Here is an 8,586-nt window from a genome sequence, read left to right as displayed (position 1 = left end):
GAACTTTTCCCAGAATTGATTTTTTTTCAAATACATCAACTTTCTTGTCGAAATTGATGATTTTTTATGAAACGTGAGATTTTTTTGAAACTTGATGAGCTTTTTTCAAAATCAATTATTTTTTAAAAAATTGGTGGACATTTTTTTATAATTTGTGATCTTGTTTTGCCATTCAATGAACTTTCTTTAAAAATCGATGAACTTTTTTCCTATGTTGATGAACATTTTTTAGAATTTGTGAAGTTTTTTGAAAATCTATGGACTTTTGTCAAAATTGATGAGCTTTTTTTAAGATTTGTGAACTTTTTTCGAAAATTGATGATTTTTTTTTCAACATCATGTTTTTGTTAAATCTGTGAACTTAAAAAAAAAAAATTCCCACAAAGAGTCACATTTTTCTAATATATGTGCAATAAATAGTATGGCTACAATTGTTCTTAAATTGCTCGGGCTGAAACCTTTGACTAGCGCCCAGTAGTTCTAGTGGTTTGGTAACCTACATTCGAGCTGAACAGTTGGAGCTCGATTCCTTGTAGGAGTAACTTTTTTTTGCGGGAGGGGTGGGGGGGGGGGGGGGTCACGCAAAAATTCATTTTCGCCGCAGTGCATGGTTGTGGGCCGGCACATCGGGTGCGGCAGCAAGCGCCAGTTTCGTTAACCGGCACATAAAGCACCATATTGGAGCTCCCCCTCGTATATGCCGCAAAACAGGGAGCTCCTATCTGCCGCTCTTTGTGGCAGATTGTCGGTTGAACGCATAGGCTAGTACTTTAGTGATGCAAGGTAGAGCGAGCGAGGCTAGTACGTTAGCAATGCAAAAAAAATATTGCTCCACCGACATATCAAACCTACGACGTCTCGCTAAAGATGACGACCTGCCGAGAAGTTGAACTAGCGAGTGTTGTTGACCATACAACAACAAAAAGCCTTAATGGCCAACTAAAATGCAGATCCGATTTTTTAAAAAAATCAAAGGCAAAACATTTTAATAACAAGAACGTGAATGCTACATGAAACGCGAACACTTTTCGTATTCATGCATTTTTTTTAAAGAAATTCAAAACTATTTTGAGAACACGAACATTTTTCTAAAATCAAACAATTTTTGTGGATAGGAACACTGAAGATCATGATTTTTTTCAAAACGTGAACCTTTTTGTAATCCGTAAGACAATTCAAAGCGCAAACAATCTTTTCAAAATAGGAACATTTTGTGAAATTCCAAAATAAAATTTGGAAACACGAACAATTTTTGGAAGGGGAATTTCTTTACCCAGAACAAAATCTGAAAACACAAACAAAAAATTTGAAAACATGTTTTGAAACTACCGAACAAAATTTGAAAACATGAACAATGTTTCAGAAACGAACATTTTTCTAAAATTATGGAAAAGCGAACATATTTGGAAATCTATAAATAAATTGAGAACACGAACATTCTTTTTGAAACGGGAAGATTTTCTGAAAGTCCAAATCACAAATTGGAAACATAAACATTTTTTTATATTTGGAAATCTAGAACCAAATTCGGAAACACAAACAGAGATTTTAGAGAGAAAAAAAATCAAAACAGCCTAACAAATTTTGAAACATGAACAATTTTTGAAAAATGGGAATTTACTTTAAATATTTGAACATCTGATGACAAACATACTTGGAAAATAAAAATAAAAAGGAAAGAAAAAGAAAGAAAAATAAAAATCTAGAAATGAAACAAACTAAAAGGAAAAAATAAAAAAAGTAACCGGAAAAAAAGTAAAAACCGGTTCAGGAACCTTCTAGAAGGTTCTAAAAAATAAAAATATGTCTAGGAAAGTCTAGAAGGTTCCCAAAACTGGAAAACGCTGCAACTTGTTAACTGGAAAATGCGTCAAAGAGGATATCCTGAAAACATGTGTCATATTAGGGGTGTGACGCAAAACAGTTGACCCGACTAGGCCGGCCTACTAGGGTTCGAGCAACTTGTCTTTTTAGCTCCGCATGAAAAACAAAACAAAATCTATTTTCTCTTACCCCTATCGCTTGGGCCACGGTTAGGCCAGAATTGCTAGATATGCAGAGGAAAACTAGTGAGCTAGCATATGTTGTTGTTCATGGGGAGCGCGGCACAGTACAGTTCGCGCAACTGGGCTAGCCCAATGGGGTGCCAATGACTTGTTTTTTTAGTGAAAAAGTATGTTGTGCTAGCAACCTCATGCTCCCGAAGGTCCGCTTTTAACAACTAGAACTGATAGCCGTTGGTGATCAATGGGAAGCGCGAAATGTTTAAGAAATACTGCAACTTCGAGATTTGAAAACATTTTTTAACATTGTGAACAATTTTGAAATGCTAATTCTTTCTAAGAAATGCAAACAATTTTCTAATTTACATTTTTCTTGGAATTTATAACATTTCATGAAAACACGAACAAATTTTTAAAAATGAACAATTTTCGAAATTCCCAAAAAGTTTTCAAAGTGCGAACACTTTTTAAAAATCAAGAACAATTTTCTGAGAACAAGAATAGTTTTTGAAAATGCAAACAATTTTTTTCATGTGACTTTTTCTAAGAAAAGAGAACAAATATTTGAAATCTCAAACATATATTTAAAATTAAGAACTAAATTCGCAATTCCGGATATTTTTTTGAAAATGAAAAAATGTTAAAAACGTGAAAAAAATTGAAATTCTGAATAACTTTTTGAATTGTTTTTTAATTCTCAACATTTTTTGAAAATTTTGACTGAAATAAAAAAAGAAACCGGAAAACCAGAAGAAAATTAATTAAAAATGGAACAAGAAAAACGGAAAGAAAGAAGAAGAAACAAGACGCAAAAAAAAAAAAAACTGGGTGGCCTCGCACGTAGGATAAGTGGGCCGGCACACTCTGTCTTCCCTTGTGCAGCGTTTCGGCTCCTATTTGCTGCAGTGAGCTCCGCTCAAGAAACAAATCTCATCTGTACGCTGTTCCCCCTCGAAAAATAAAATAAAAATCTGTACGCTGTTTCTCGTTAAAAAAAATAGAAACAAACGAACAATCTGAACGCTGTTAGTTCTTTAAAAACTTGTACAGTGTTTCTAAAAAAGATGATCTAGTAGAAGCGCGACCGCGAGAGCCGACTGCATGCAATGTGCACTGCAGGCAAGCCTTTTTCCCATGTTTGTCCTGTATTTATGCTGAGTTTATGTTTCACACTTTGGAACATCCATTCTCATGATGGACGTTCCAGAGAAAGGCTAACCGATGTAGATCGTATCCATAGTTCCATACCACGCTTGAAATTTCTCCTGGTTCATCTTTGCCATCATAATGAACATATAGCTAATATCCGTGGATCACGTGGTTGGTAGGAACTGTTGGGGGAGAAAGTTATAAAACACAGCTCGCTATTCTCGTGGCTACTTTTCCCTCTTTTTGTACATTTACATTATTGCAAAAGACAATGCGAGTTGTTAGCCGGTCACTGCTATATGACACCCCGAAACCATTAATAACAGCCCAACCCCAGCCATGGCACACCTTCATTCCGAGGCCATGGAGGGTTCAGAAACCCGCCCGTCTGAAGCCGTGTCACCCAAAACCCACACCGAAAACCTTCTAGCAACACTTCCGAAAAGAGAAGGATGGTCCACGCCACTCCTCCTCTACAACAACTGCTGGATCAGACCACATTGCCTCAAGGATGCCATGGCTGTCCAGGACAAGCTCAAGCCCCGCCCCGACGACATCATCCTCGCCGCGCATCCCAAATGCGGCACCACTTGGCTGAAAGCCCTCCTGTTTACTGTCCTAAACAGACCCCGTTACACCTTCACCGACCACCCACTGCTCACGGTACGTCCTCATCAACTTGTGCCCTTCATCGCGCTACGGCCGGGAGACCTCGACAGAGCCGAGATGCTGCCCTCTCCGCGGCTGCTCTCCACCCACCTGCCGCTCCCCCTGCTCCCACCCGCAGTTTCCACCCTTGGCTGCCGGATCGTGTGCGTTTGCCGGGAGCCCAAAGACGCATTTCTCTCAAGGTGGCACTTTGAGAAGAAGTTGCACCAAGGTATATCCCTAAGTATGGATGAAGCATTCGCGATGTTTTCTGAGGGTTGCTCGCCTTACGGTCCTTTCTGGGATCGCTATCTCGAGTACTGGAAATTAAAGTCTGGCCAGACCACGAGAGGTGATGTTTCTAAGGTATGAGGAGATTGTGTCAGACACGCCCAAGGTTATTAGGAAGCTAGCAAGCTTCCTCGGCGTCCCGTTCACCCGAGAGGAGGAAAACGGTGGAGTCGTGAGTCAAGTAGCTGATTTATGCGGCTTCACATCACTTAGCAACGTCGACGCCAATCGGGCAGATCGTGTTGAAGTTGAGCATGCAGGAGCTAAGCTCGTTGTTAATCCCTCTTCGCTGTTTAGGAAAGGCGAGGTTGGGGATTGGGTGAACCACATGAGCAAGGACATGGCAGCTAGAATGGACCAACTTGTCGCTGAGAAGTTCAAGGGATCAGGTCTCACGTTCTGACATGTGCATGTTGTATCGTGTACTGTGTGCGATTGATCTCTACAACTTTGCATCGCATGTAGTGCATGTGTCTCGGTCTGGACGTCTCCCTTTTCTTCCCTCATGTATTCAGAAAAAGGGTAGTTACATCTTATATTTCTAAGCGGAGGGAGTAATCAATAACACATGGTTGTGTGCATCAACCGATGCAGAGGCCGAGTGTGATCCTGCTTTTAGAAAAATCACGATTTAAGTATTTAACCATTCGTTTTTTCCATATCAAATAAAAAATAATAATGTCATACTCAAAATAAGAGTTTTGCTATCCTGAGCTTTCTTTTAGTTTATTTTCTTTTCACTTTGTATTTCTTTTTCGCCTCTTGTTCTTACTCCATTTCTTTTTGTTCAGATTTATATTTTATTTTCTTTTTTATGGCCTTTTACATTATTTTTATTTTTATTTTACTAATAATAATGATTTTCCCTTATTTGGTAAAGATATTTTTTGAAAATGAAAATTTTCACATCATGAATTATATATTTTCATCTATAGAATATTTTTCCCATAATATAAATTTTCACATCATGATATTTCTTTTGACAATACGGATATATTTCGATATATAGGTACATTTAGAAAAACACTTGACGTACATGAGATTTATTAAACTTATTTGTTAAATTAGAAAAAAATACATAGAAGAGATTTATATGTTCTTTCATAATATATGTGTTAATTATCTGTTTTGGGGTTCTGTCCCATAATGTAAGACATTTTTTGACACTAGTGTAGTGTCGAAAAACATCTTATATTATGGGACAGAGGGAGTACTTTAGAAACATTCAATGGATTTCCTTTTTCTTATAAGTTATTTTCATGGTTTAGAGTACAAAAAAACATCGCGTTACGTAAGGGAAGAAATATAAAACAGTGCCAAAATTCATGAACACTCTAGTCACAGTGCACCAATGGTCTAAGATTTGTACTAATTGGTTCCATGGAACAACATCGAGATGTGATTGATAAAGTAAGAGATGGTGACTATGGAGTGTTGTGATAAAACTCAAGAGTTTAAAAATGTATCTCTCGTCAACTTTGTTTTGGTTTCTTTGAATTATGTGATGCATCCTCTTAATTATTAAAGTTAGGTCGTTGTTCTCACAAAAATAAACCATTGGACCGGCCAGTTAGCTTTCCATGTCCGTTTCATTTTTGTCGTTTCTCTTTATTTTTGTTTTCTCATTTTGTCTTTTCCCTTTCATGACTTATGTTGTTTTGGAAACACAAAAGAGTTTTACATGTTTGTTCTAGAGCAAAAACATTTTTGAATTACTTATACGAACTTGTTTGTCATAAATTGATAAACTTTTAATTAGTGCTAGACAATATTGCAAATAATTTTTTTCTATGTGGAACACAACTTTTAGAAGTTGCATGGTCATTTTTTATTGACATTCGTAATTCGGTTATTTGACATACATGATTTATTTCATAGATGGTGTAACATAAAAAAATCAATCTCAAAAATGTTTATCCGATGAAACATTTATTTAAAAGTTGTATGATTATTTCATATGACATAACGCGAACTTTTTTTCATAGATGGTATGCTACTTTTTTTTATCCTGCAGCATAATAATTAGAATTTGCATGAACAATTTATTTCACATGTACTCATCCGTTCCTAAACATTTGTCTTTTTAGAGATCTCGAATGGACTACCACATACGGATGTATATAGACATATTTTTGAGTGTAGATTCACTCATTTTGCTCCGTATGTAGTCACTTGTTGAAATCTCTAGAAAGACAAATATTTAGTAACGGAGGGAGTACGAGACATTTCAGCTGTTGAAACAAGTTTTAGCTGTTCCATGGACATTTTATTTGAAATGAGAGAATATTTTCTAAAACAATTTTAGTATTATTTCTTAAATCTGTTACATAAATTTGAGATATTTTCTATGGAATCCTGTTTACAAATATAGTTAAAAAGCAGAAATTAAACTTGATATTTTAGGGAAACTAAATATGGATCATATTTTTTGGGGACAAACTAAACTTGGAGCGGTTATGTGCAGCCCTAGCACGATAACCACGGCAAAGGCCCAGAACTATATGTGTGTTGGTATATTTTTCTTCCGCCAATTCCTATTCGCGCGGGGACTATATCTCTCTTGGGGCAAGTGTTTCTTCCGTCTCGCCTGAAGATTCCGCCCATGCACACTGTAAGCTACTGGGCCGACCAGTATTCGCCTGCTTTTCTGTTCGTCCCAGGGTTCGTTCTATCGAGTGTGAGTTTGCTGGTTCACTCGCATAGGTCGGTCTTTTTGGTTGTTCTGTTTTCTTTGCTTTTTCATAGGTTTTCTTCGTCTCAATTTGACTTCCACTATTTCTCGTTTTTCTTCATCTTTATTTCTTTCTTTCTTGGTTCTCATTGGTATTTTTTCTTTTGTTTATTTGTAATCTTTTTTTATTTCTTTCAGGGTTTTCTTTGTGTTTTTTCTTAGTTTCTTTCTCGGGGTTTCTCTTTTTTCATTATCTTAAATTGGTCATCGGGTTTATCATTTTCTTTGTATTTCTTTATGCATTTTATTGGGTTTAATTCATTTTATTTTTATTTTATTGTTTTTCATCGGTTTCTTTTCGAATCAATACATGTCCACTTTTATTCAGTACACATTTAGCATCTTTCGTACACATCTCAAACATTTTTATATATGCTGTTACAAAAATTATATACAGTGTTAGCATTTTTTATATATACATTGTACCTTTTTGGAATATACATCTAATGTAATTTTTTATATATGTTTATCATTATTCAAATACAACATTAACATTTTTTGAATACATGCAACATTGTTTGTATCCACCTTTAACATTTTTTCAATTGCCTGATTAACATTTTTGGATTACAAGATGAACGTTTTCCAAAGGCTTGATTAAGATTTTCCAAACACTTGTTTAATATTTGATCAAATGCTTGAATAATTTTTTTTAATACATGATGAACTTTTTTCAGACACATGTATATTTTCTCAATACATTTTTCGTATGCATGCAAAACATTTTCTTTATACACATTTAACATTTTTCATTTGCGTCGCGAATATATATTTTCAATATTTTATGTAATTGTTTTTGTAATATATTTATCTAAAATAATTGGTAGTATAAACAGTATAAAAAATAAAGCAGATAAAGAAATCAAAAAAAGTGAAAAAAGGGAAAAACGTGTTGCTACAAGCTAGACATACGAACACGCGCCTATTCAGCGATCATCGCGCCGTTTACATACATCTGCCTACAACGCACCCACCCACCCAGACAGTGTGTGATACATAATTGGCCGGCTTAGTTGTTGTTTTTTTGTTATTTCGAGCCGGTTTTGTGAAGTTTCTAGACGCTTTCAACCTCTTTTGTGAAGATTCTAGAAGCTCCACATATATATTTTCTTTTTCCTATTTTTCTGAGATTTATGCTTTTTCTTGTTTGTTATTCTTTTTTCTCGCTTTTTGTTTTTATTTCTTTTCCTTTTTTTTTCCATTTTAAACAATATGGTACATTTTAAATTTTCTTAAAGGTTTTGAAAGTTCGGAAACTTTCTTACATTTTGGTGGATTTTTTTGAAAATATGCAAAGATTTCCAAATTTTACGCAATTTTCAAATTCGTGATTTGTTTTTCAAATTTGTCATTTCAATTCAGTGAACTATTTTTAAATTTGTGAACCTTTTTTTCATATTCGTTAACTTTTCTTGAATTACTTAAATTTGTTTAAACTTCAATATATTTTCAAAAAATCTGCGAAAATTTTAAATTTTGTGAACATTTTTAAAATACACGATCATTTTTTAAGTTTGTAAATTTGTTCAAATCAAATATTTTCATGAGTTCATGAATAATTTTTAAAGTGCATGAACATTTTTCTAATATTTATACACATTTTTTAGCGTGATTTTTTGTAAATTTATGAACTTTTTTTTAGGAAAGTCAATTGTCGATAGTCAATGGTCACGGTCAAAACCAGTGAACCAAGCCAGTCGCGGCCAATGTGAGGTGAGCGTTTTGTGCTGCGATCCGCTAGCTTCAGCATGGGCAGTATTCGGA

At 35.1% G+C, this 8,586-nt stretch overlaps 1 pseudogene; it reads left to right on the top strand.

Moving 5' to 3' along the window:
* Positions 1 to 3,491: 3,491 nt before the first annotated feature.
* LOC123166840 (cytosolic sulfotransferase 17-like) lies at positions 3,492 to 4,711 on the top strand (annotated as a pseudogene).
* The last annotated feature ends 3,875 nt before the right edge of the window (positions 4,712 to 8,586 follow it).

This window comes from Triticum aestivum, chromosome 7D (genome assembly GCF_018294505.1).
Source record: "Triticum aestivum cultivar Chinese Spring chromosome 7D, IWGSC CS RefSeq v2.1, whole genome shotgun sequence".
Lineage (NCBI taxonomy): Eukaryota > Viridiplantae > Streptophyta > Magnoliopsida > Poales > Poaceae > Triticum > Triticum aestivum.
This window is presented reverse-complemented; position numbering and strand designations above follow the sequence as displayed.